The sequence below is a fragment of the Anser anser genome, assembly GCF_964211835.1.
Source record: "Anser anser genome assembly, chromosome: 3".
Taxonomy (NCBI): Eukaryota; Metazoa; Chordata; class Aves; order Anseriformes; family Anatidae; genus Anser; species Anser anser.
The window spans coordinates 45,830,351-45,856,637 of NC_139722.1; the positions used below are offsets into that span (position 1 = coordinate 45,830,351).

General features: G+C 39.5%; 1 long non-coding RNA gene across 1 annotated transcript; it reads right to left on the minus strand.

The window, feature by feature from the left end:
- Positions 1–2,627: 2,627 nt before the first annotated feature.
- LOC310897680 lies at positions 2,628–25,946 on the minus strand. The gene is made up of 3 exons (XR_014582481.1): positions 25,618–25,946; positions 9,388–9,474; positions 2,628–3,943 (listed from the first exon to the last, which is right to left on the minus strand). It is a non-coding gene; the product is annotated as an uncharacterized lncRNA (long non-coding RNA).
- Between the last annotated feature and the right edge of the window lie 341 nt (positions 25,947–26,287).

The window sequence follows — 26,287 nt, forward strand, 5'->3', positions numbered from 1 at the left end:
CTTCCTTTCTTTTCTTCTCTAGGCTTCAGATTGATTTTGGACACAGGCCAGTGACAGAGTGAAAAACAAAAGATGCTTCATAAATTTCTGTGCCTATTTACACTTACATATAATTCAGCTTTCCCACTGGGTCAGTGGAACTGGCACTGATATGTTAGCAGCAAGCAACACAGGTTGTCTTGCTGTCAAGGCAGTTATAAGGGTGAGTTTACAGAGCTTGGAACTGTAAAGAAAACATCTTTTTACTTGACACTTAAGCAAAACTGAGTTGGAGTAGTTGGGACATAATGAACATAGAACCTCCGCAAGATGCCATTTTTAGAGCTACTTTCCAAAATAAAAGTATGCTTTAAATCCATGGCTCTGTTATTGTCTGCATTTAGACTCTGCTCTCTCAAAGGTAATTTTACAAGCTGCAATAAAGCACTTCCCAGCATGTAACATTACTGTTCAAGTGTAGCTGTTACTTTTTATTTTTCAAGTGGAGTTGAATGATTAGTAAAGGACCGGGAATTTAAATTGCCTCATCTGTAGTAAATGTTAACACATGCCTCGTATGGCTCTCTCAGAAAGTCTGCATTATCTGGCAAGTGAACTGTATGTATACATATAATTATGTCAACACATTTTCCCCAGTGTGATTCATGGAGATTTAGTGCAATCGCTGGAAGTTTTTTTGATGACTATCCTCACTGTGAGTTGCTTAAACATCCGCCCATCTAGTTGTGAGTCAAATTCAGTGGCTATATAAGGATGTGCAGTTCTATGCATGGTAAAAGTTTACTAAAATACTCATTGTATGAGCTGGTCACCTCTCGCTTCTGTCTTGTATTGTATGCTTTTTCTGACTGTAGCCATGACTCGTATCTTCAGAAATATTTATTCCTTCATTTCTATCTATTTGTGGTAAGAGTTCTGAAGAGATGGCTATTATATTATACTCAGGTATGCTTTAAACCATATGAATGGCTCAATGCAGCTGACATTTCATCATTAACACTTAAATGTACAGTCAGTATGCTGCAAGTCATGGCTATCTCCATGCTTGTCTTTCTGGAACTGCCCTTGTGGGCAGCACTCTTATCTTAAATCTATGGAGTTTTTTTCTGCACTGTCATTACATAAGAAAGTTTTTCTACATAAACCTTTCAAAAGCCATGCTAGCTTTGCAGATTTAAAAGACACCTTTTTTTCCAGCACTGTAGTTGGGGCTGTTCATAACAACTCTGTATTGAGCAAACTGTTGCTTGATTGAAAATTTATTTCTGCAAGAACTATGGAAAAGGTAATAGTATCTTCCAAAAATTGTGTATGAGGAGTTGGACTGAGCTCAGTTCTGTAGCATATGCAGGAGGGTCTTGACAAAGGTTTCATGAGGAGCCTATTGCTTCTCATACACTTGATACAAACATTCTCCCAGCATTCAGGTGTGCATTCATTTGTGAGACTGCCTGTGGCAGCCAACAGAATCAACAAAGAGCTGGGTATAACTTTTTGTAAGTCTTTTGTTCTGTCTTTCCACCTAGTTACTCACTTAAACCCATGCATGCATCCATCTAGCCAAAAATTTTGCTTTACCTGTACTACCAGTAGCTAAAGTACAACAGAGTTCTAATCTAAATGCATTTCAGCTTGTTTCATAATGAAAAGGAACATGCTGTATGTTAACTTAATAATACTGCTCTATCCGTTTCAAAGAAAATATTGCACAGATAAACTCTTTCAATCAGAGTTAGGAAGGTAGGGATTTTTTTTCATAAAGTATATTGACAATATGTTGCTGCATATACCTCAGAATCCCAAAACCTCACAGTCTTTTCATCACAAAGTGTTAAAAAAAAGTGAAGAAGTGAGGAAACTACACAGAGTTTTAACATGTGCTGTTTGGGGTTACAACATCTAATATTCATATATATTATATATATATATAAATATTATATATAAAAAATACATATAATTATATATATAAATACCCTGTACATATTGCTCTCCAAAAGTCCAGCAAATGTTGTCAAATTTCTGTATGCTCATGTGCACACTAATCTTTCACAGGATGTTGAATTAATGATAATTCTCACAGATTAAACTGCAATGATCACAAGCAGCTGAGTTTGCTAAAGGTAGAGCTAATCAGCCATGAATTAAAAAAAAAAAAATAACATTTTCAGATGAAGAAAACTGGTAAAATAGCAAATAGGAATGAGTAAACATGATATAATAACAAAAGCTGAATAAAGATGACACATTTAGACAAAATATGATTAGTTGTGTCAATTGCCACACTTCTGCATCTAGAAATAGTTAATTCAATCTTTACCAGTGGAACTGCAAAATAGTGACTCTGAGATCACTCAGGAGTTGTAGTGAACAAAAGAATTTCAATTTCAATTTTGTTTGTGAAATTTATTTCCTGTTGGATATAGAAAGAATATCCCACATGCCAGCTGAACACCAGAGCAGGCAAAGGATACTCAGAGCCCAGAAAGGGAATTGAGCTTAACAGGAGAGCTACCATAGGCCCACATGGATGAGCTACAGCTGCCCCATCTAGAAAGGCGGATGCCTTGGGAGCCCAACTCATGCCTGTATGTAAATGCACTCAACATGGGAAATAAACAAGAGGAACAGGAGGTGTGCGTACAGTTGAAGGGCTATGATCTCATTGCAGTTACTGAGACATGGTGGGACAGCTCTCATGACTGGAATGTGGCCATGGATGGCTTTGTGCTTTTTAGAAAAGATAGGCCAGGAAGGTGAGGTGGTGGAGTTGCTCTTTACGTGAGTGAGCAACTGGAATATATGGAGCTCTGCCTAGGGGAAGACAAAGTGTGGGTCGAGAGCCTGTGGATGAGGATTAAGGGGCAGGCCAACAGGGGTGATGTTGTGGTGGGTGTTTATTACAGGCCACTGGATCAGGAAGAGAAAGGGGATGAGGCCTTCTACAGGCAGCTGCAAGTTGCCTCATGTTTGCAGGTCCTGGTTCTTATGGGGGACTTTAACTACCTCAATATTTGCTGGGAAGACAACACAGCTCAGAACAGTCTAGGAGGTTACTGCAGAACACTGAGGATAACTTCTTGACGCAGGTGGTAGATGAGCCAACAAGGAGAGGTGTACTGCTGGACCTAGTACAAACAAACAGAGATGGTCCAGTTGGAAACATTAAGGTTGAGGGCAGTCTCGGCTGCAGTGATCATGAGATGGAGTTCAAGATCCTCTGAGGAGGAAGTAGGGCAAGAGTAGGACAGCAACCCTGGATTTCAAGAGAGATAACTTTGACCTCTTCAGGGACCTAAATGGAGGAATCCCCTGGGCCAGGGCCCTAGAGGTAAAGAGGGTCCAGGAGAGTTGGCTAATATTCAAGCACCACTTCCTCCAAGCTCAGGATCGGTGCATCCCGATGAGAAAGAAGTTGAGCAAGGGGGGCAGGAGACCTGCGTGGGTGGGCAAGGAGCTCTTGGGAAAACTTAAACAGAAGAAGAAAGCATACATGATGTGGAAGAAGGGGCAGACCATTTGGGTAGAATATATGAACATTGTCAGAGAATGCAGGGATGCAAAGAGAAAGGCCAAGTCCCTGTTAGAATTAAATTTAGCGAGAGACATCAAGCATAACATGAAGGGCTTCTTCAAATACATCAGCAGCAAAAGGAAGACTAAGGAATAAAATAATAAATAATAATTAATTATAAATAATAAATAAATTGAACCACGGGAGGTTTCATCGCCATATGAGGGAGAGCTTCTTTATGGTTTGGGTGACAGAGCACTGGAACAGGTGGCCCAGAGTGGTTGTAGAGTCTCCTTCTTTGGAGATATTCAAAACCCACCTGGATGTGATCCTGCGTAACATGCTCTAGCTGACCCTGCTTGAGCAGAGGGGTTGGACTAGCTGATTTCTGGAGGTCTCTTCCAGTCTCAACGATTCTGTGATTCTGTGATTCTGTAATAGCAAGGATATCAGGGTACAGTTTAAAATAAACATACAAAACTGATACTGAAATTCTGCATGTAATTATAGCTACATCTGAAGGAGTATAATTTAAGTAAATAGCAAGGATAAGGCTAGAAATAAAGCCTCAGAAAAGAGAAGTTGAACTTTATCACAGATGATAAGCATATGAGGTAATTACTGTACATATACATAGCCTAATAAAAGGAAATTAGTGAGCTCTAAACAAGAATCAAAGCTGGAATGCGAGGGAAAACAATTAGAGTAGAAAACTAGTTATACACTTCTTTTTACAGAGAGGTGATAATCAGTGGAAAGAACTACAAAGTGTTTTGTGTCTTGGTGAATTCAGCTGAAGACAAACTGCTTTTTAGAAAAGATTGCATTAGCTACAGCACAAGCGTGCTTTAGTTAAGTAGAAATTGCTAAGCTAAGGAATCCACTGCACTTGTTTTATTGAAGGGGGGTTTGAGGTAGTTTGTTTCCACATTCTTAATGTCCTAAATGTGCTTATGGAAGGTGGACAGAGAGACCCTTAAGTCAGGGAGTTTGTTTCTTGAGCATGGGATAGGACAGTGCAACAAACTGGCACTTGCCTGTTCTGAAGTGAAAGCTCTAGTCAAAATTTGGCATTAGCTATAAACTGGAGTTTCTCTCTTTTTTTTTTGGTAGGTTCTTTCTTTCCTGTGAGGTTACAGATATTGCAACACATTGGTACATAAGCTAACACTAAAAATACATCTCATACACTGGCCCAGCTAGTGAGGACCTAAGGTATGCAATAACCGTGTCTCTCTCCATTTCTGCAATGAGATTATCTGTACCTTTTTAGACTTTGTAAGGCAATATCTTCTGAATAACAGTTGGTAAAGTGGATGCTCCTAAGGCATGAGGGTGGTCCAGGAGAAAACAGTAGAATGTTAATATTAAATAATTTACATAATATTAAGTACCCATATTGGCCTATACTGTCCGGCAGCATCCCAAAGTCTATAATAGTTTTATGAATGGCTAAGCAGTGACTGTGGTATGTATGATTAAATGCATCTTTGAGGGTAGTGTCTGGAGGCTGTTTGCTTGGCCTTTACTTGTCAGTGGCTTATTATCCCAAGTACAGAAGTTATGATTGCAGTTGAAAATTATTCTTTGCTGATTGAACTAACAGAGAGAAAAGCAAGGCAGGCACATACGCTGAGGCTGGCTATGATTCACCTGAGGGCACATTAGTTGGCATGAGTCTTCACAGAAGCAACATACATGTCACTCTACAATACTAGTGAAACAAGCCCAGAAGCCATAATTTATACTACCATAAATTGTGATTTCTGAATTTGGTTCTATGTGCGTTCCTTCTATAAAAACAGAAATATGAAGGCCATGATCTTTCATTTTATTACTAGTGAGCTCATTCAACAAGCAATTTCTATGAATTTCTCAAGGTATAAGAAATACAAGCACACAGCATTGCACAGGCTTATTTTTAATGTGATACATAGTAGATATGAAAAATTAGACAGTCTGGTTTCTTTTTGCAAAATGTGGACATCCCCAAAACAAAATTTGGCCTTCACAGGGAAGGTCTGTAAAGATGCCAGATTTTCCCTGCCACCTGTTTGTGAAATTAGAGACTACTAATTACATCCCTCTAACACTTTGTATTTCAGTTCACCTGAAAGATCAAGGTTCTCTTCATTTCTTCACATAGCTGATAATTAGAAAGATAAATAGAATACCTCTGCTCATCACCCCTCCACCTCTGTTAAATATTCTGTCACTTTTTAGACCTCCATCTCTGAATCAGGATTTCTTAGCATTAAACATGAATGCCAAATGCCTTCATGCAAACTTATCTACAGAAGAACCAGAACAACTACTGCCAAAAGATTAAAGTGAAGGTGAAACCATCATATCAAACTAATTCCAGTAATGTCCCTTGGTAATAGCATCTAGTGACCAAGGACTTAGCCATTCCAAATATCAAATGAAAAATAATTGTTCACCTGTTACTGAAATATTAATCTTGATATTCTTCTTATTACAACACTTCTGAAAGCAATATCCAAGAGTATAATATCCATATACATTTAATCTTTGTTTTATAAGTTGATAAAATATGAAACTAAAGTATAAAGACATTAAAAATTAGCATATTTATTGCAGTTTTTATGAGACATGCTGCTGCAAAACACATAAAATCCTCTAGGATAAATCTACATCTGGTGCTGTCTTGATAACTGTTGAATTTACAATGGTGTAATATTTATACAGGCTCTTTTAAAGAAATGGTTGAAGTGTAGAGGTTTTATTTTTGTATGAGATACACTCTGTCATTTGCTGCTGGAAGCTACTGGTGCAGTGCATCAGTGTGAAAGTAAAATATGTCTATGCCTGCAAGAGCGTTAATTTTTAGAAGTGAAATATCTCATTCCTATCATTCATTTTCTACTTCAGTTTATTTTTTTACCAGTCGAACAAACTTAAATTGAATATTTTTAATTGGCCCCAAGCACCAAACATTTTGCTGCTCATATACATCAACCCTACCTTAAAATATTCACTGTCATTTTTTTTTCTTCTTGAGTCTCTTTTACTGTTTTAAACAAAAGGATATTTTTGGACTACGGTAAAATTGTCAAAGTTTTGGGATCTTATTATTACTTTAATTCCCAGTAAAACCTCAAGTTTTGTTAGAAATTGGTACATAGCACCATATCTCAACAGTCTTTCCTCACCTCGGTCGGTCCAAGGATGGTCAGTTTGTGGCTGCTAGGACACACTTGCTCATGTGTAGCAAGGCAGTGCATAACAGTGTCTTGTGTCCTGCTGTGGCGATGATCTGATGTCAGGAAGCTGAATAATCCTAATGTAGCTTTTTGAAAAGACCAAGTCCTACTGAGAATGTCATTGCAAGGTAATCCAGATGCCTTGCTTTATTATCCTCTCCTGTTTTCTAGTAAGGAGATCCTTCTCTCCTCAGACCTCTGGAAAGTGTCCTGCATGTCTTGGTCATAAATGATATAGACCATATGAGCCAGAATTTCTCAATAATGATAATAACTTAAAATAGTAATTAGGTATGGATCCCATAGTGACACACTAGATTATCAGTTGGTGTTAAGTTGTGGAACTAAGTTGCAGTTTCACTAATGTCAGTGGATTGATAAAAGTTTATTTTGGGACTTGCTCTGCATATGATTTGTTTTGTAGAAAGAAAAAAAAATACATGATTTCACTGTTTTTCTGACTAGTTGCAAAGGAGTCTCTTCTGTCAATGTAAAAACTAATTTCCTTGACTACCGAAGTATTCTATGGATCAGAGAGCTGAGATTTAAGCTTATATTCAGTGGATTTTTATAAAGAACATCAAATATTTTTCTTAACCTTCTGAAAGACAAGAAGATGGAGAAAATTAATAGAATGGATATTTTTTGTTGACGGCCAGAGGAAGCTGGGTGAAAGCCATATGAAGATTAACTAAAGAGAATGAGAACAGGCTTCTTTAAAGAGTGACCACTTGGCATATGATGGATGTTAAATATTATTGTAACTTTGGCTCTTCTCTTATGTCTGAGACCAGGAAATAAAGGGTAATCACTTACTAGAATATTCACCTTATTTTTGCACTAAAGCTTTAAGCTAAAACATATTCAAATAAGCCTCTAAAATTTAGAATGCAAATCACTGCTGAACTTTTAAACCTTTGAATTTTGCCAATAACTAATCTCGACAGTGCTATTATAAAGAGGAGAACCATACCAGATTTGTTTACACAGTTCCTCTGTGATCTACTGACTTTGAATGTAATTATCATTTCAGAATTAATATCTTGTCACTGTGTATATGACTCTCACCCTGTTGCTTTCTTTGGTCTGATGAACCCAGTTTACTTCTCAAAAGCTTTTCTTTTACACAGGAAGTCCAAAGGGACCTACTACTTGTTCTTTTGTGTTAATTTTAATTCGTTATCAATTGAACTTACAAAATTAATATGCCTATCTATTCATAATTTAATATCTTGAATAACATCCAGTTAGTCAGGTTTTCCACTTTGGCTTCTGTATAGTTATTAGCAATGAACACTGAATAACAACCCCATACTGACCTATGCATACTGTGCTCTTAAACCAGCTGCCTGTCTTTCAAGCTTATATAGAATCACAGCTGGAGCCCATTTTGAAAAGAGAATGCTTCATAATTGCACCAAATGTACATACTGCTTCTGTTTCAAATATATTTATATATATATATATTTACTTGAGATGTTCAATCAGCTGTTTTACTCTAACCATACTGAAGACTTTATGCATTTTTATTTTCACGAGCTGATTTTCACCTATAGTGGCCTATGCCTCCAGAAGTTCTAACATGGAATAATATTAGAATTTTGATAAGTATTTCAAGGATAAATTCAGGAGCTTTCAGACTTGTCAAGAATGTGGGCCATGTACTATTTTGTTCCTCTTTTTTTTCTTTTTTAATTTTGTTTTTAATTTTATTTTAGCTGTATTGTAATTTGGTAAGCTACCTTCACATCTTGTTATTGAACAATATTTTCCGCTTGCTTTTTTTTTTTTTAATCCTGCATTGTTGTCTACTTGTCTCATATTCATGTGACATTTAGATTTTTTCATGCCCCCTTAGCATTATTAAAGACTTTGTTGATCTTTTCTATATTCTTACTTCAACAATGTTCATTAAAATGAGTTGAAGATAGATGTAGATCAGCACCTCTTTTTATACGGATATCTCCTGTGGTTTGACAATATATTTTCATCTCTCAATAGCTGTGATTTTAGTTTGTTAATGATTTGGCTTCCAGATACAGTTTTGAAGTCTACCTGAAACTCGCTGAGAAAGTCTTTCATATACATGTTTCTTAGAGATTCCCCAGTTTTTCCAAATCTTATTTACTATTATTTTATAGAAATTGCAACAGTTCTTTAGCCAGCCCTATACACTACAACAATGAAACATTTCTAAACACGCGTAAAGACCAACACACATGTTTGCAGATGTTATTCAAGAACTTGTTTTTAGCTAAAAAAAAAAAAAATTAGAAAAGTAGCTCAAAGTATAAAAGTGCTGAGATTCATCTGTTTACCATACATTAAAATGTTGTTAGAGCAGAATTCATCAGTTATCTGTCTAATTTTCTCCAAGTTCTTACAGTTTCATGGATCATTTACAATTATCCAGTACAGATTCTGTGTTGCTTGGGAAATCCTCACAACAACATATTTTTGACAATTACAGAAAAAAAAATAAATCATCAGATATTATAGCAGGATGGAGATGGTAGCAATTCAAACCAATAGTGATTTTGGATTATGAGTAGCATTACTGCAGAACAGTTAGCCTGTTATCTCCAAAGTTGTAAGATTCATTAATAAATAATAATAAAAAGTATACTGAAATAGAAGAGCAATTGTTTTAACCTGAGCATGATCTTGTCACTTATCCTTTGAACACGAGAATCTATCTTCAAAAACTCTTCTCAGCTCTATAGCACCATTAAAGCAATCCTGAGAAGTAGTGAAAACAAAAATAACTGATGAGGCCCTTCAGTATTATGGCTTTAAAACACTTAAAAAGAATGAGCATCAGCAAAATGATTACTTCAGCCAAGCAGATTCCCTTTGTGTCACGTACAGACAGTTTCTGTAGATACAATCAGACTTTGAGTTACCTGTGACCATTTCTGTTCAAGGTTCAGTGAATGACAGGAGGTCAGGTTCCCTGAAACTGTTTTCTTCTTGGACAGAAAATAAATCCGAAAGATTCATCAAGGTGTTATTGTTTGTTTGAACGAAAAGTGACTGTAAATGATAAAAAAAAATGAAAAAATAACTGGTTTCAGCACAGTTCTTTGTACTATAGCCCTTCGACATTAATATTTTTAGGATTATTTATCTTGTGAAGGAAAGTTTGAAAGTGAAATTTTAGCCAAAGTTTATGTGTCTGATTAAATTTATAAAACTATTGTAGCTATAATCTCTGTAATCAATCAAATATCATTAAATTAAAAAAAAAAAAAAGAAAAAAAAGGCAACTTAGCAACGGACAACATCCTAAAGAAAGTAGAATCTGGACCTCACTGGAGAGTTAAAGGTGATGCCCACTGTCTTCCCACAGGAGTTGTTGGTAATTCCTTATTAAACACCACTAAAGACTTTGTCAATAAGCCAGAATGATGTGGTGCTATTCTCATGTAGTAAAGCATTAACAAACATGAAATAAGAGGTAGCCCTGTACTAGTGGAAAGCTGGATGAGTTGACAATAATTTTCTTTCATTCCTGTTACCTGTGAATATACTTTTTGGCTAAAATTGTGACTGTAGTCCTAATAAAAAGTAGTTGCATTGCTGATATTCCTCAAAATGGTTAATGCTTTTTCTGTAGTATAAAATGTTATATAGCTATGTTTCACAGTGTGATAAGCTTAATAATGGAATAGCTCCAAAAGCAGAATGACTCTCTGGTTTAAACCATACCTTTAACATTTTGGTTGTGAGCAGGTTACCCATTTTGCTTACTATATTATGAGTATTAATTTAATGGACCATTTATAAAAACATACACTTAAAAAGGAAAGAACTTGGTTTGCAATCTGTGTTTTGGTAGTTCTTGTTTCTTACAAATACAGTGCAGCAACCTAAAAATAGGTTGTGAGAGTACGAGAGAATGTAATTCCATTGTTCCTTTAGAAGGATCAAGGTTAGTTCTGTAATAGATGTTAGTTCACTTAGGTCTGTCAGCAAGATCTATGCAACCACACAAGATAAATATTTAATCACAGGACTTTAATAAAATAAAATGAAAGTTAAACAAAATGCACTTATCTGAACAAATTAATACATTTGCATTGCAAGTAAGAGAATCTTTCGGTCTTTTAACTAAGGGAATAGCTATAGGTTCAAAACTCAAAGAAAAATAGAAGTCAACTATTTCAAGGAGTAAAGAAAGTTAAGATTGTCTTTCTAAATTCAGCAGGATTTTTTTCTTTTTCAAGGTTTGTGGAAGAGTGTGGAGCAGTTTTCTGATTTCAAATCAGACATAAACTTGTATAAACTACAAGCTTCTTGTTCTCACTGTGCATTGCAAGGTGTTAAAGACTTTTCTTTAGCTGTTTCATTTATAACTCAATCACTCAAATGTTATTAGATGTGATAATCTAGGAATAAGGTCCATTACCAATAGCGCAATGTTTCCTTTTTAATAATTGGTCATAATAACTATGGCATTTATGTTAGTACAATGTTCCCATTTTCTAAGCTTTCAGAAATAATATTTTTTCTAAATTTATTTCCATTACATTTTTCTATTATAACACCATTGAGTGAAAAAAATATTTTTTGTATTGTTCATATGAAAAAAATTACCCTTTAAAAATACTATAGCTTGCATTGGTATGTCTGTGCTGAGGTAGTACAAGCAAAACCACAAGCAAGTTTTAGATGTACAGTGAGCTTAATTTTGTAATTGTTTTTTAAACAGTTTTGTATGTATTGCATCATTTTAAATATTTTATAGAACTTCTTTCAAATAAAAGATACTGGAAAAATGTTTCATGTCATTACACTTAGTATCATTTAAAAATTCTAGAAAAAAAAATCCTTACAAAGAAAACAAGATATAAAAAGATGATGCATAAGACAGAAGTAAATTATTCTGATGACATTTATATGAAAAGAAGTATTTTCTATACCCTGTTCCAGGGTACAATTTGTAATGTAATTCCAATGTTACACTGCCCTTTTAAGGATTAAATATGAAGGAAGGAAGTATGTCCTATCTTACTGTCCTTCTTTTACATGTTACAGTGTAGAGTTACGTACAGTACTTATACATACATATATATGCTCCAGTAGGATGGCTGGCCTACTTAGGAAGGCTTCAAAATAAGAATAGTCAAAGAGGGAGAGAATAACCAGCAGCCCTGTGAGGGAGTGACAGACAGGATCAATGAGCAAAGGCCATGGACTGATGTAACAGGGAGGGATCACAAAATCAACAAAACAGGGCCCAAGCAGGCTCACCTCCAGCACTTGCATGCAAGCAAGTAATTGCCAACAAGGCACCATAATGGAGAAATCCTCCAAAACTTTTCTAGGAACTCAGCATGCTGAGGTGCCTCTCTGAAGTGTCTGTATGCTAATGCATATAGTGTGGGGAATAAGCATAATGAGTTAGAGATCTGTTTGCTGTTGTAGGGCTATGATCTTGTTGGGACCACAGTGACCTGAAGGGATGGCTCCCATGACAGGAGTGTTGCAAGGAAGGAATACAGGGTCTTTTGGAAGGACAATATATGAAGACAAAGAGGCGGTGTTGGCTTTTATTTGAAAGAGAATCCAGAGTGCATGTAGCTCTGCCTGGGGACGGATGCGGAGCTGACAGAAAGTTTATTGATTAGGTTCCTAATCCTATGGATTAGGAAAGTTTATGGATTATGGATTAGTTATTAAAAGGAGGACAGGTAAAGGTGACATTATAGTGGATGTCTGCTGCAGGCCACCTGATCAGGAAGAACAATAAAATGAAGCCCTCTACAGACAGATGAGAGCATCCTCACATTCACAGGTTCTCATCTTCCCTGGGGACTTCAGCCAACAGAGTATAAACAATCTAGAAAGCTCCTGGAATGCATTGATAACTTCCAAGTGATGGAGCAAATGAAGAGAGGTGCTCTGCTGGACCTTATACTCGAGAAAGAAGGACTTGTTGGGAATGAAGGTCAAAGGCAGTCTTGGCTGCAGTAAGCATGAGATGGTGAAGTTCATGATCCTTAGGGGAAGGAGCATGGCAAAAAGCAAGATCACAACCTTGGACTTGGAGAGCAGACTTTTGCCTTTTCAAGGATCTGCTTGGAAGAGTACCATGGGAGGAGGTCCTGGAGATAAATTAGACCCAAAAAAAAAGATGGTTAATATTCAATGATCACCTCTTCTAAGCTCAAATGAGCAGAGAGTCAGGCAAAAAATGTCAGGATGCCAGTGTGGATGGACAAGTACCTCCTGGCCAAATTCAAACACAAAAAGGAACACAGGGTGGAAGCAAGGATGGGTAACCTGGGAGAAATACAGACAGATTGATCAGAGAGGAAAGTTAAAGCACAAATAGAATTGAATCTGGCCAAGGATGTCAAAGACTACAAGAAAGGCTTCTTGTCACTTCTTTAATGAAATGACTGGCCTGGTAGGTGAAGGGAGAGCAGTAGCTATTGTCTTACTAGACTTCAGTAAGCCTTTCAACAGTGGCTCTCCCGTAAGATTCTCACACAGACGTTGATGAAGTATGGGCTTGTTGAGCAGACAGTGAGGTGGACTGAAACCTGGCTGATGGTCAAATGCAGAGGGTGGTGATCAGTGGCACAAAGTCTAGTTGGAGGCCAATAATGAGCAGTGTACTCTGGGGTTCAGTACTGAATCCAATCCTGTTCAACATCTTCATTGCTGATGTGGATGATGGGGCAGAGTGTACCCTCTGCAAGTTTACACATGACACAAAACAGGGATGAGAGGCTGATACACCAGAGGGTTGTGCTGCCATCCAGAGGGAGCTGGAAAGGCTGGAGAAATGGCAAGGCAGGAACCTCATGAATTTTCACAAGGAGAAATACAAAGTCCTGCAATGAGTGAGGAACAACCCCAGACACCAGTATGCACTCAGGGACACCCAGTTGGAAAGCATCTTTGCAGAAAAGGACCTGTCAGTCCTGGTGGACACCAAGTTGACTGTGAGCCACTAATGTGCCCTTGCTGCAAGGAAAACTAATGGTATCCTTGGCTGCATTAGGCAAAACATTGCCAGCAAGTTGAGGGAGGTAACCTTTCCATTGTACTCAGCATTGGTGAGGCCAAACCTGGAGTGTCCAGTTCTGGGCTCTCCAGGAAAAGACATGGACATACTGGAGAGAGTCAAAAGCAGAGCCATGAAGATGATTAAGGTATTGAAGCATCTCTCCTATGAGGAAGGGCTGAGAGAGTTAGGACTATTTCACTTAGAAAAGAGAAGGCTCAGGGGAGATCTTATCCGTATATATAAATACCTGAAGGGAGATTGTAAAGAAGATGGAGCCAGGCTCTTTTCAGTGGTTCCCAGTGTCAGGACAAGAGGCAGTTGGCACAAACTGGAACACAGGAGCTTCCATCTAAATGCCTGGAAGCACTTTGTCATTGTGCAGGTGTTGGAACACTGGCAGAGATTGCCCAGAGAGATGGTGGAGTCTTGCTCCTTGGAGATTGTCAAAAACCACCTGCATGCGGTGCTGGGCAATCTGTTCTGAGAGTCCCTGCTTAAGCAGGAGGGTTGGACCAGATGACCTCCAGAGGTCCCTTCCAACCTCAAACATTTTATGATACTGTGATGTGTATATATATATATGTGACATATATATATTTATTTGAGTGTAAAATGTAGAATCAGGAAACCACAACAAACTCTCTCTCATTCCTCCATTTAAATTTCCATTTAAAATTAAAAACACACTGTTAATTAATAATTCAAAAAAGCAGAAAATTTTATTGCAGGCAGTCTTTACTTGAAGACTATTTTTGGTAAGTTAAATTACCTCATCCTACACTATTTAATTAAATGGGTCAGATCTATCTTACAGTAAGAAAGCCTACTCTTTGTGACTGACTGTACAGCAGTCTAGACAAATATTTTGGATGATGTTGTCTAAATTTGGACAGAGAAATCCTATTTCAGAGCTTCAGTTCAAAGTGATTTACAAAAACCTAACCACTGTGAAAGAATGAGACTGTTTTTCCTCTGTTATTGTCCTTGTGAAAATCACTGAACTATGACCAAGTTATAAATCTTTGAAATATTCTTGTGTTTTAATAAGAGATTGAGACACTGACAGCTAAAATATCTGAAGCTTGGCACACTAAGAAGGTTTAAGGCTTTTAAGAGAGGAGATCGGACTATTAGTGTTGGACCCATCCCACTTTGGATGCTTAAAACTTAAACCTTTAAATTTGTGTTTATAGTTTTGTGTTCCCATCAAATGTGTTTCTACTGGATAACTAGAAAGTATTATTTTTGTTCCACTGACTATACAAAGAGACTAGTTGACCAGCTCAGGTTGTACATGTAGTTTATAAACAGGTGCTACTTTATTTCATAAGCATAAAAGGACTGGGTGAAAAGTGAAGGGGAAATGGAAGGCAAAACTCTGGTTTTGAACTACGTTGACATGAATTATAGGCAGACTGTAACAAGTGATTTCCATCTTAAGGGCCTATAGCTGAAGAACTGTAGCTCAGAGTGCCAGATTATAAATGTTCAGTTTTGGAAAAACCTACTTCACTGGTTTAGCTAGCTTTGCCAATGTACAGATTGCAGCATTAGTAAAACCAATTTTAGCAAATAGGAGTCAGTAGTGCTCTTTCATAATGTAATAGTAAAACATTTTCAATGCTATGATATCAACAGACATGATTTATAATGTGAACAAATTATTCTTAAAAGTATATTTGCATTCTGATTATCTACAACTGGAGGTACTTCAAATTCTTATTTCATTGTAGAGGAATATCCTATATGTATGGTTTTCCTAAACTAAAATTTTAGGAAAAAAAATATTAAAAAATTTAAATATGCCTTTTCTAAACTTGCAGTTGTCATTAAATAATACATAATATTGCCTATCTGCAAAGGAGAAAGTGTATAACAAGTTTTATAACAAATCAATTGGTGCTACAGTTAATTGACTGGGCAGGTTCCCATATTAGTTACAGACTTGTGGGTGCCTTACATTTCAGATACCATCTAGGTGATTTAATCCAACTTTATTCTGTTCCTTTGGGTGTAATAAACCAACTGGTTAGAGTGTTTCAAGACATTTTTACCTGCCATAGAGAAATCTAAACAAAATTAATAATTCCATTCTTTTGTCTGTGAGACCTGGGGAAAAACCTGCTGCTCAAAGTTCTGAACTTTATTTAATCATCTCACAGTGCTATCTACTGTAGAATACAGAGAGTTACATGAAAATGTTCTTATCATCTGTGTAAATGTTCCCACCTCTCCTTGTAAGTGGAAGAGTAGGAGTTACTACATTTGTTCATATGTGTTCTAGGTATTTAAGAATAAATGTGTATAAGAAATTACTGTTGGTAAGAGCTAGTTTTCACTTGATTTTGTTTGTGCTTTATCTCAGTTCCACTTCAGTAATTTATAGAATTGTCTCTGTCCTTTTTTGTTTGCTTGTTTTCCAGTTTTAAGAGACTTGTTAATAAAACATAAAAGACTGGAGTATCATTACTTCTAGTTCTCCCTTCTTGGAAGTGTGTCAAGACTGAAAGAAGAAACAAAAGCAGCAAAGCACTTGACTTCAAATTAAGTCTTGATTCAATGTGCTTGTCTCCTCCTTCTCATTCTTCTTATTAAATTAGTCCTGTTGAGATGAGAATTTTCATTTCATTTAGATATTCTTCCTGAAGGACTTCCAAAAGTGAATGCCGCATTTGGAGATGGATATGTATTTCTTTTCTTTTGTATCAAAAGTTAACAAATTTGTTCCTCGTATCTGCTAGGAGAAAAAAATACATGCTGAAATAAGAGGGATCACACTTTTCTTGTTTGTTTATTTGTTTTAAGTAAATCTAGAATATTAGAAAGTTTCTGTTTCTCTTTAGACTGGACATTAGTTTTGATAAGAATGACTGTGAGTCTGACCCTCTGTGTTCTCAAGGCCTTCTTGTTCACCATTTATAGACATAAAACCAGGCCAAATTGGGAGTACAATGCTAACTAGTTACAATGATTGCAGACTGAGTTAAAACTCTTCCATAAAGTTGCTGTGCATGGTACATAGTGAGAAAGATAATCAAGCTCTCCTAAGCTATCCAAGAATAGTCTGTGTGGCTCTTTTCATCTTCAGCAAGACTTCACTACTTCTGGCACTTGTTTCAACAATGTCTTCTCTCAGCTTTCAAGCAATTTCAGTACATTTAAAATATTTTATTTCCTCTCAGATACTTATCTTCCATTTTCCCTTCCTCCCAGCGAGGGGCCTGTCAACTTCGGAACAGTTTTTGATTTCTCTTATCCTTCCTGATTTTCAGTTTCTGTTTCAGTTTTAGTTTCAAGTTGTGCTCTTTACAGCACCGGATTCATCATCTCTTCCTTGTCCTGATCTTTCTCGCAGAATAGTATGTCCAAGAGCCATCTTTTCCCTCAACAACTTTAAAATTCCAGGTTCATCAATCTCAAATAATGAAAAATAAGCCCACTCTTTGTCCTTTTCACTTTTAGAAAGTTTTCTTCTGAACAACAGATTTTTACAACATACTGAAATTAAGCTATCAAGTTAATTGTCAGGGCTATATGAAACTGGGATGTTAAGCAGACAGTTTTCATCACTGAAATGTGACTCTCATTTGGGTAGTCTGTGTATGGGTACTAATGTATTCTCCAGAGAAAGAAGGTCCTTGCACCACCTTAGATGGTTCCTCTAAGTCAGATCTTAATTTGACAAGGCATTTAAATAAATATTTGAATCCTGCTGACTACCGTGCTTAAATTGTTCTCCCAGAAGCTAAGACTTTTGTTCTACTCAGACTGAAGTGAAACTTTTTTTTCTTCTTTTTCTTCTCAGCAAATGAATGAGATATCAGAGAAAGTAAGGAAGTAAAGGTTCTTATAAATGCTTAGTAAAATGTGAAAAGTATTGGATGAATAAGAGTTTGAATTACTTCATGAAGGTGTTGATTTTTACGTGCTATTTGTGGCTCCATTACTTCATTTATGGTTATTATTGCTAAAGTAGGTCATTATTCTGTTTTATAATATAATGCCAGGGTATGTAACTTTCTATATACATAAAACACATACTGTAGAGGAATATGCTCTAAGGAATATTTTCACATACTAGAAATGACTCTCCATATCTGATAAACTGCCTAAGTCTGATTAGTGGAGCAATTTCCTTGCCCCCCTGCAATGAACCAAATGCACTTCATATAGTCTATCTAAAATAATTTCAAGGTAGATTAAAAGCATATGCTTGCTTTAGGTGAAATTCAGTTTCCAAAACCTCAAAGAGTTTAAACACTGCACAGATCTTGTGGTAATTCTCTACAAAGTAGTAAATTTTAATTCCTTTATTCTGAGAATTGGAAGTCAATGGATCATCTTCCAACAGTTGTTCTAGTGAGCAACTAGTACTAAAAGCTAAGCTACTTTGTGGCAGTTGCCTCAACTAACGTGTGATATGTGGTGTCATATATCTGAATCTTGACAATGGATTCTTGTTGATTTCTAAGTCCCAGGAAAAGTAATGAGATGAATTATAATTCATCAGCCTATATTACAGATGACTTGGTTTAAATGGATGCATATTTGAGGATGGAGGGCTACTCTCATATATATATTAAACACAAATATATCAACTGTCAATCCTAATTATGTTATTACTTCAAGATTAGGCATTTGAAACAATATATAACATAAATTCTCCTACTGTACTCTTCCCCGTGAAAATTGTTTCTAATAGTTCACAATGAATAGATCATTCAAATATTTGAAAAAAAAAATCTCTTATATTATTGTAAGTGTGACAACAAACACAAAGTCTTCAGTGCCTGGAGAGTTTGGGTCAAATATACTAGTAGCTTAACTGTACAAGTATACACAAACTGTTTCAGCTCACTGTTGTATGATTAATATTAATCTTTTAGTATGGTATATTCTAAGAGGGACATGAAAAAGCACGATGATCAAAGCCCCATTTCATTCTTGCATCATTACTGAAGTTTAAGTCTTATTGGAATAATAACTCAGTAGCAAAGTAAAATTGAAGTTTCTTCCCATTATTAGAATGTCCTTTTTCATATTTACAATTCAAAGTTACCTACCCGTTTAACATTGCCTCATACTAGAGATATTTCCACTCCTCGCTAATTAAACTAAAGCCTTATTTTTCTTATTGACTGGAGTTTTGTTAAGACCATTTTACAAGGCATCCAGCACTGGGGTATCCAGTTCTTGTTTGGAACATATTGGGACATACTTTTGAGTCTAGATGCAAACTTAGTTCCCAAACATATAATTGGCTCCACAGAAGTTCCATCTTCACATTTTTGCCAAAATTTTGTTTATTGTTGCAGGGCTTTCTTGGTCCAGCTATTAACATTTTTCTTCCATGCATCTAAATTAATGTTATGTTTGTAAAAAGCTAGACATATACAAATTCATTCAACCTATACAATACTTATACCCACATACATTTTTTTCCTTGAAAAGGGGTGGGAATGGTGGGATGGATGGAGAGAAGGAGATTCTGTTGGGCTCAAAGAACAAAGCACAAGCATAAGACATTATTGGTCTTATTGGTATTCATAAACAACAACAAAAAATATTGGTATTCATAAACAAGACTAAAGAGTTTCTAAGAATAAGCCAGAACAAGACATTTGCATAAGCAAAACAGGATGTGAAAGTTGGTGCACAGCAGTTTTTATTGTTATATTGTTGAACTGTAACACAAAACAAAACTAAACTAAACTAAAATAAAATCTTTGGGATTCTTTGTGTCCTGCTATTTTGTACTTCTGTTGAGTTTCTATTAGTGACTTGGCAGCTTCATTTAAATGTTTGATGAAGACAACATAGCAGAAGCTGCAGAAATGGTGGTGGTTAGATGCAGAATTTAAGATCTGTCTCAGCAAATTGAAATGTTCTAGAAAAATACAAGCTATATTCAACAGAGACAAGCATGAGATTCTACACTTGGGAAAGAATGAGTAGCTTAGCAAATACAAGTGAGGAAACTGATAGCCAGGGGAGTAGTGAAGCAGGAAATGACCTACACATTACTGTCACAGGGCATATATGAATCTACACTATCACATGGTTCCAAAGAAGTCAAACATCATATTTGGATTTCTGAATAAGCCTGTAACCTAGAAACATAATAATAATAGACTTTCCCTCCGCTCAATACTTGATAATTCTGAGATGCTGAGAAATAGAACTAGTCTAGAGACAAGAAGACTGGGGAACACATGAGAATCACAGAATCACAGACTAGATGAGGTTGGAAGGATCGACTTGCTGGCAATGTTCTGCCTAATGCAGCCAAGGATACCATTAGTTTTCCTTGCAGCAAGGGCACATTAGTGGCTCACAGTCAACTTGGTGTCCACCAGGACTGACAGGTCCTTTTCTGCAAAGATGCTTTCCAACTGGGTGTCCCTGAGTGCATACTGGTGTCTGGGGTTGTTCCTCACTCATTGCAGGACTTTGTATTTCTCCTTGTGAAAATTCATGAGGTTCCTGCCTTGCCATTTCTCCAGCCTTTCCAGCTCCCTCTGGATGGCAGCACAACCCTCTGGTGTATCAGCCTCTCATCCCTGTTTTGTGTCATGTGTAAACTTGCAGAGGGTACACTCTGCCCCATCATCCACATCAGCAATGAAGATGTTGAACAGGATTGGATTCAGTACTGAACCCCAGAGTACACTGCTCATTATTGGCCTCCAACTAGACTTTGTGCCACTGATCACCACCCTCTGCATTTGACCATCAGCCAGGTTTCAGTCCACCTCACTGTCTGCTCAACAAGCCCATACTTCATCAACGTCTGTGTGAGAATCTTACGGGAGAGCCACTGTTGAAAGGCTTACTGAAGTCTAGTAAGACAATAGCTACTGCTCTCCCTTCACCTACCAGGCCAGTCATTTCATTAAAGAAGTTTATCAATTTCATAGAATCATAGAATCCTTAAGGGTTGAAAAGACCTCCAAGATCATCTGGTCCAACCATCACCTTACTACCCATTTCACCCACTAAACCATGTCCAATTTGGTCAAGATTGACTTCTGCTATGTTGAGTACTCCCAATGATTTTCTTGTCCTTCATGTACCTGGAAATGGTATCCATGATTAGCTGCTCCATCACTTTCCTGGCAACGGAGGTGTGCCTGACAAGCCTGTAGTTCTTAGAATCACAGAATCATTAAGGTTGTAAAAGACCTCCAAGATCGTCTGGTCCAATCATTCCTTAACCACCAATATTACCCACTAAACTATGTCCCTAAGTACCACACCCCACCTTTCCTTAAACACCCCCAGAGATGGTGACTCCCTGGGCAACCCGTTCCAATGCCTGACTACTCTTTCTGAGAAAAAATGTCTCCTAATTTCCAACCTGAACCTCCTCTGGCACAACTTGAGGCCATTCCCTCTAGTCTTATCACTGGTTGTCTGAGAGAAGAGGCTGACCCCCAGCTACCCACAACTTCCTTTCAGGTAGTTGTAGAGAGCAATAAGGTCTCCCCTGAGCATCTTCTTCTCCAGACTAAACAACCCCAGTTCCCTCAGCTGCTCTTCATAGGACTTCTGTTCCAGGCCCTTCTCCAGCTTCGTAGCCCTTCTCTGGACCAGGACCTCAATGTCTTTTTTGTACTGAGAGGCCCAAAACTGAACACAGTACTCGAAGTGCGGCATCACCAGAGCAGAGTACAGAGATCACCTCCCTGTTCATGCTAGCTACACTATTCCTGACACAAGCCAGGATGCCATTGGCCTTCTTGGCCGTCTGAGGACACTGCTGGCTCATGTTCAGGCAAGCATGGACCAACACCCCCAGATCCTTTCCCTCTGCACTGCATCTTCCTTCTCACCATTCTTGAAGATGGGATTGCCATCTGCCCTCCCATGTAATATTTCTTTGAATGTTCAGAAGAAGGAATAAATGAAGAAATAAAGTCATCTCTATGTCCACTTCAGGTAAGAGGACATAGTGATGAGTGACAATTGACATAAAGCTATCTATGTTAAACAACAGAACCCTTTTTAAATATAAAGGTTGTTAACCCATGAAAGACTTCATGGGAAGTCTGCATAATATTGCAGTCTATAGAAGATATTGTGCGCTGCATTGTGACTGGCACCAAAGTAAGTAAAATAAAATGTCCCAGTAATGCTTTTCTGTTGAAAGGTATTCAGCCTCAGGGAAAGTTTTTATTCTTTTGTGGCTCTTAGTAGTGTTGTATCTTAGGCCTCTTAATGCAATGCACTTCACTGAAACAATAAAGTGAGTTAACCTGTAAGGAAGTCTTAGTTAGACCTTGACCAGGTGTGAGATATTACTTATAGAGCCCGAGATATCATCTGGAAAGGCTAGATATTCTTATCTAAGAGCTGTTAGTGAAACTCTTGAGATGACCCTGTCTTGCTCAACAGTGTAAAAGGAGAGAAGAAAACTATCAGACATATCAGATCTATGAACTGCAATGAACAACATTATGCCCTCTGTGTTACACCAGATCAGTGTTTTTTAAAATTAACAGCAACACACAGTGGATGCAAACCCATCATCAATTAAAAATTCAATTTTGTATGTGGTCCATCAAACTGACATACAAATGTAACCTATGGCTCGTTGTCTCCCTCAAGTGGCTAACACAAGAACAGGGATTTATCGCTTTTAGACAGATGCTTTTTTCTTTTGTTACATCCTGTTTTGGCTCACTCTCTGGTTTGAAGGTACAAGATTTGATACATGCAGCCGGCCTGACTAGCATTATGACTATAACAAGGTCATCAGTAAAAGCCACAAAAATCTGTGAAAAGAGATGAAATCTGGAAGGATTTTCCTTGGCCAAATTAGTATGATGATAATTCTTACCGCGAACTGTAGCAGAATTTCCTATCACAGAGCAGTAGGACACAGATTTCCTGAAAGACAAACTGGCATTTTTGAAATCGCAAAAAGATAACAAAAATAAAAGAATATCTGGCAGGAAGAACAAAATATTCGGTTGCCTGAGGTCTGAAGCCCTGGAAGTTTGCTTCAGTGTTTTCTGTGGCAGAGCACAAGTTGTGAACTGCTTATCTTGAACAAGTGTCAATACTCATATTTAGGTCATTAGTTTGAACAGTAAAAGCTTACATGAGAACATGTAAGAGAATATATTGGTTAGTTTTGTGTCTTTGTAGATCTGGAATTATCATAGATTTACACTGAAAAGATCTTAAAATTTTGCCAGAGTTTACATTGGCATAGCTTACCCAAACTGAAGCAAGGAAAGAAAAAATTATTGAATGCACTGAGTACTAGTGATAAATTTCTGTGGAGGAAAAATAATAATAATAAAAAAGTCTGAGATCCTTGGGTAATTTTATTTCGAAAGGCTTAAGGGAATTAGGCTACAATTTTACATCATTTCAAACTTCAAGGTGCAAATGAACCTAATGGGATGGGACTGTGATAAACCCATATTATTTCATTCTATATCTTAAGAAGTAATTCTGGGGAAAACAAACAAACCTAGAAACCATTCTTGTGAAGATCTTTACAAATTCATTTACTTTTTTTTCTTTCTTTTTCTTTTTTTTTTTTTTTAATTGGGTGAAGTTCTTGAAACGTTTGAAAAAATGTTTTAAATTGCTGGTGAGGATATGACATTAAAATAATCAACAACAACAAAAAAAGAAGCAAATGAGTAAGCTTGTGGGTTTTGTTTGTTTTTTGTATTGTTTTTCTGTTGTTGTTGTTGTTGTTTTTCCTTGTAAGAGCCCAACATCTTGTGTGACACATTCTCCAGTACATCTTATTTTGAATAGTGACAAACTGGGCCTGTGCTTTCCTATATGCTTCTTTCAGGTGTTTGGTGCCAATAAAGTTCAAAGCTCCTGCAGTGTAACTGGGAAGAAACTGGGGAAAAAATGGGAAGATAACTAGAAACTTTGTCAGTTTTGAAATTATGGGCTTTTGCAGTATCAAAGCATGAGAAAAGAGAATCCTGTACTGTCTTTCTATTATGTCACAGGTTTTTAGAGTGATCTTAGGCTTATTCACGTCTTCCTGCTCCAAATTTCTTCACTTGAATAATAATGGTATTTATGTGAAGTCCTCAGATATTCGGAGTGATAAAGGTTGATAACAGCTCTAGTGACACTGGGAATCGCCTGCCTAAGGGAGGACAAGATTCTGTGTAAAATGTAGGCTGAGGAAAGCACTGAGAATCCCATGTCTGGACAAAACTGTAATCCAAGTAACAAGGGAAAAGACTGTGCATGGATGTAGCTTAGGTGAAATGATTTCATGAAGGTATTACATGATCTACGTGATAGACATGAAACGCCACACCCCTTTTCTCCCCCTGCCTTCCTTTCTCTCCTCTTAGAAAGATACCGTTGAGACCCGTATATTTGTATGTCTGCCTCGTTCCGTGTTTATGTCTGAAAACTCTGGAGACTAACAGCGCAAAGGCAGTCAATGAGCAAAGAGGGCCGGAATCACCGAGCCGCTGCTCGCACACGTGTTACGCGCTCATCAGACCTCGCACGTTTCCCACCCTCCGCCGGCCCGCAGCGTCGACAGGCCTCGCCTTCCCGCAGGGTCGTGGGCATCCCTCGGTCGCTCGGGCCATCCCCGCGACGCCTCCCCACCCGGCGGGACCCCACCAGGCTCAGTGTTAGCCGGGGTTGCCCCCTTTGGGTTCCTGCGGCCCCACAAGCTACCACCCGGTTCCTCCCAGCGAGGAGCCTCCTGCCCCGTGCCCTTCGCTCCCAGGGTGGCACCAAGCGCTTCGCTTTGCCGCTGCCTTTGTTTTTTCACAAGAGTTATCTCCATTACAGCTTCAGGCGAATGGAGTGACTAATGAATTTTCTGTCGGCCATGGAGGCGCGCTGCAAGTAATTAAGAGCTGTGCTGCGGGGCGATTAAGCTGCAAGTCACAGCGGCCAGAGCCCAATCGCGGCGAGCTCGTCGCGGTCTGTGCCGCCTGCGCCCGGCCCGACAATGGGATCATTGACTATTTATTTACTCCGCACAACAACTCTGCTGTTTACTTATTATAGGAGCTTCTCAGTCACCAGCCCCCACCCGCCCCAGCCCCATCTCTTTGACTCCCTCCGAGCCCCCCCGGCCCCGATAACCACGGCTCCCTGGTGGATCGCTTGGGCGGATGGAGCAGGGAAAAGCCTGAGCATCCTTTTGGGGGTGCGGGCAGCGCTCCCCCGCGGATGCGGGGAAGGGCGTTTGGCGTGAGGGAAAGGCGAGGGGACGGCAGTTCTCCTGTCAAACTGCACCGCACGTCTGCCGGGAGATCGGACCTCGGGAAGGCTGAGGGTGGGGGAACCCTGCAGCGCTTCAAGGCACGTCCGAGCCGGGGAGCGCAATGGGGAGGAGAGGGGAATCAGGCAGACGCCTGTGGCGCTGCGGGGGCGAACGGAGCAGCGGGAGAGAGGAGAGCACTGGTAATCCTGCCAGAGGGCGAGGAGGGGGGGAGACGGGACTGCGTTTCTCACCCCAGCTCATCCCCCTGCTGAGGAGCGTGTCGGGCCGGGAGGGGTGCGCAGGCGGTGGCGGGTCCCCCGGGGGGCGCTGGCTCTGCCCCACTCGCTGCGGGCCCAGGCTCGCTGAGTCCTTCTCCGCCCTCGTACAAGCTTCCACCCCGACCCCTGTCCGCACGGACAGGATGGTGACAAAGTGTCCGAGCTCAGTCCCCGCTAGCCCAAGGCAAGAGGAGGCCTGGGGGGGCGGGGGAGGGGGAAGGGGAGGCAGTCGGGGTTCACCATGAGCAAGCAGCCAAAGGCACCCGGACTTTTTCTGGCACCCCCGTGGGCACGGGTCGGAGCGGGGACGGGGAGGGGTCGCTTGGCGCCGTCTTGTAAGGCCGAAGCCCCCCCGACACACACACACACACCTCTGTCTGTGTTTGCAAAACGGGCTGAGGGACCCCGATCAGACTTTTCGTGCCTTGGAAAGGCGCCTCCGGGCGAGCTCGGCCCCTCGGGTTGCGGCGGGGGAAGGAGAGCCGGGAGCGTTTCTGCTTCGCCGGCCGCCCGTGGAGCCCTGCCGCCGGCCGGGGGCTCGGCGTTGCGACGAGAGCGGAGCGGCGGCCGCAGAGGAAGCGGGTTTCTGCTCCTTTAAAGGGCGCTGTGCAGCGCTCCCGACGGGAGGCGGGTCTCCCTCCCTCCTCTCCTCCCTCGCTCCCTCCTTCCCTCCCTCGCTCCCTCCTTCCCTCGCTCCCTCCTTCCCTCCCTCCCTCCCTTCATCCTTCCCTCCCTCCCTCCCTCCCTCGGCCGCCGCTTGCCGCCGCCGTCAGTGGTGCCCGGACGCCGGCTGCACCGCAGCCCGGGCATTCCCCGGCGTCCTGCCACCGCCCTTCCTTCCCCCGCCTCCGCCTTCCTCTCCCTCCCCGCTTCCCCGCCCGCAGCTCAAGGTAGGATGATGTCCCGGGATCTCCGGCTGGCCGCCACGGCCGGAGGGGCTGCATGAGAGTGAGGGGCTGCGGGGGGGCGGTGGCGGCGGGGGGAGAAGCACCGTCGCTGAGCTGTGCCGAGCGCTGCCCACGGCGGTGTCCCTCGGCCAGG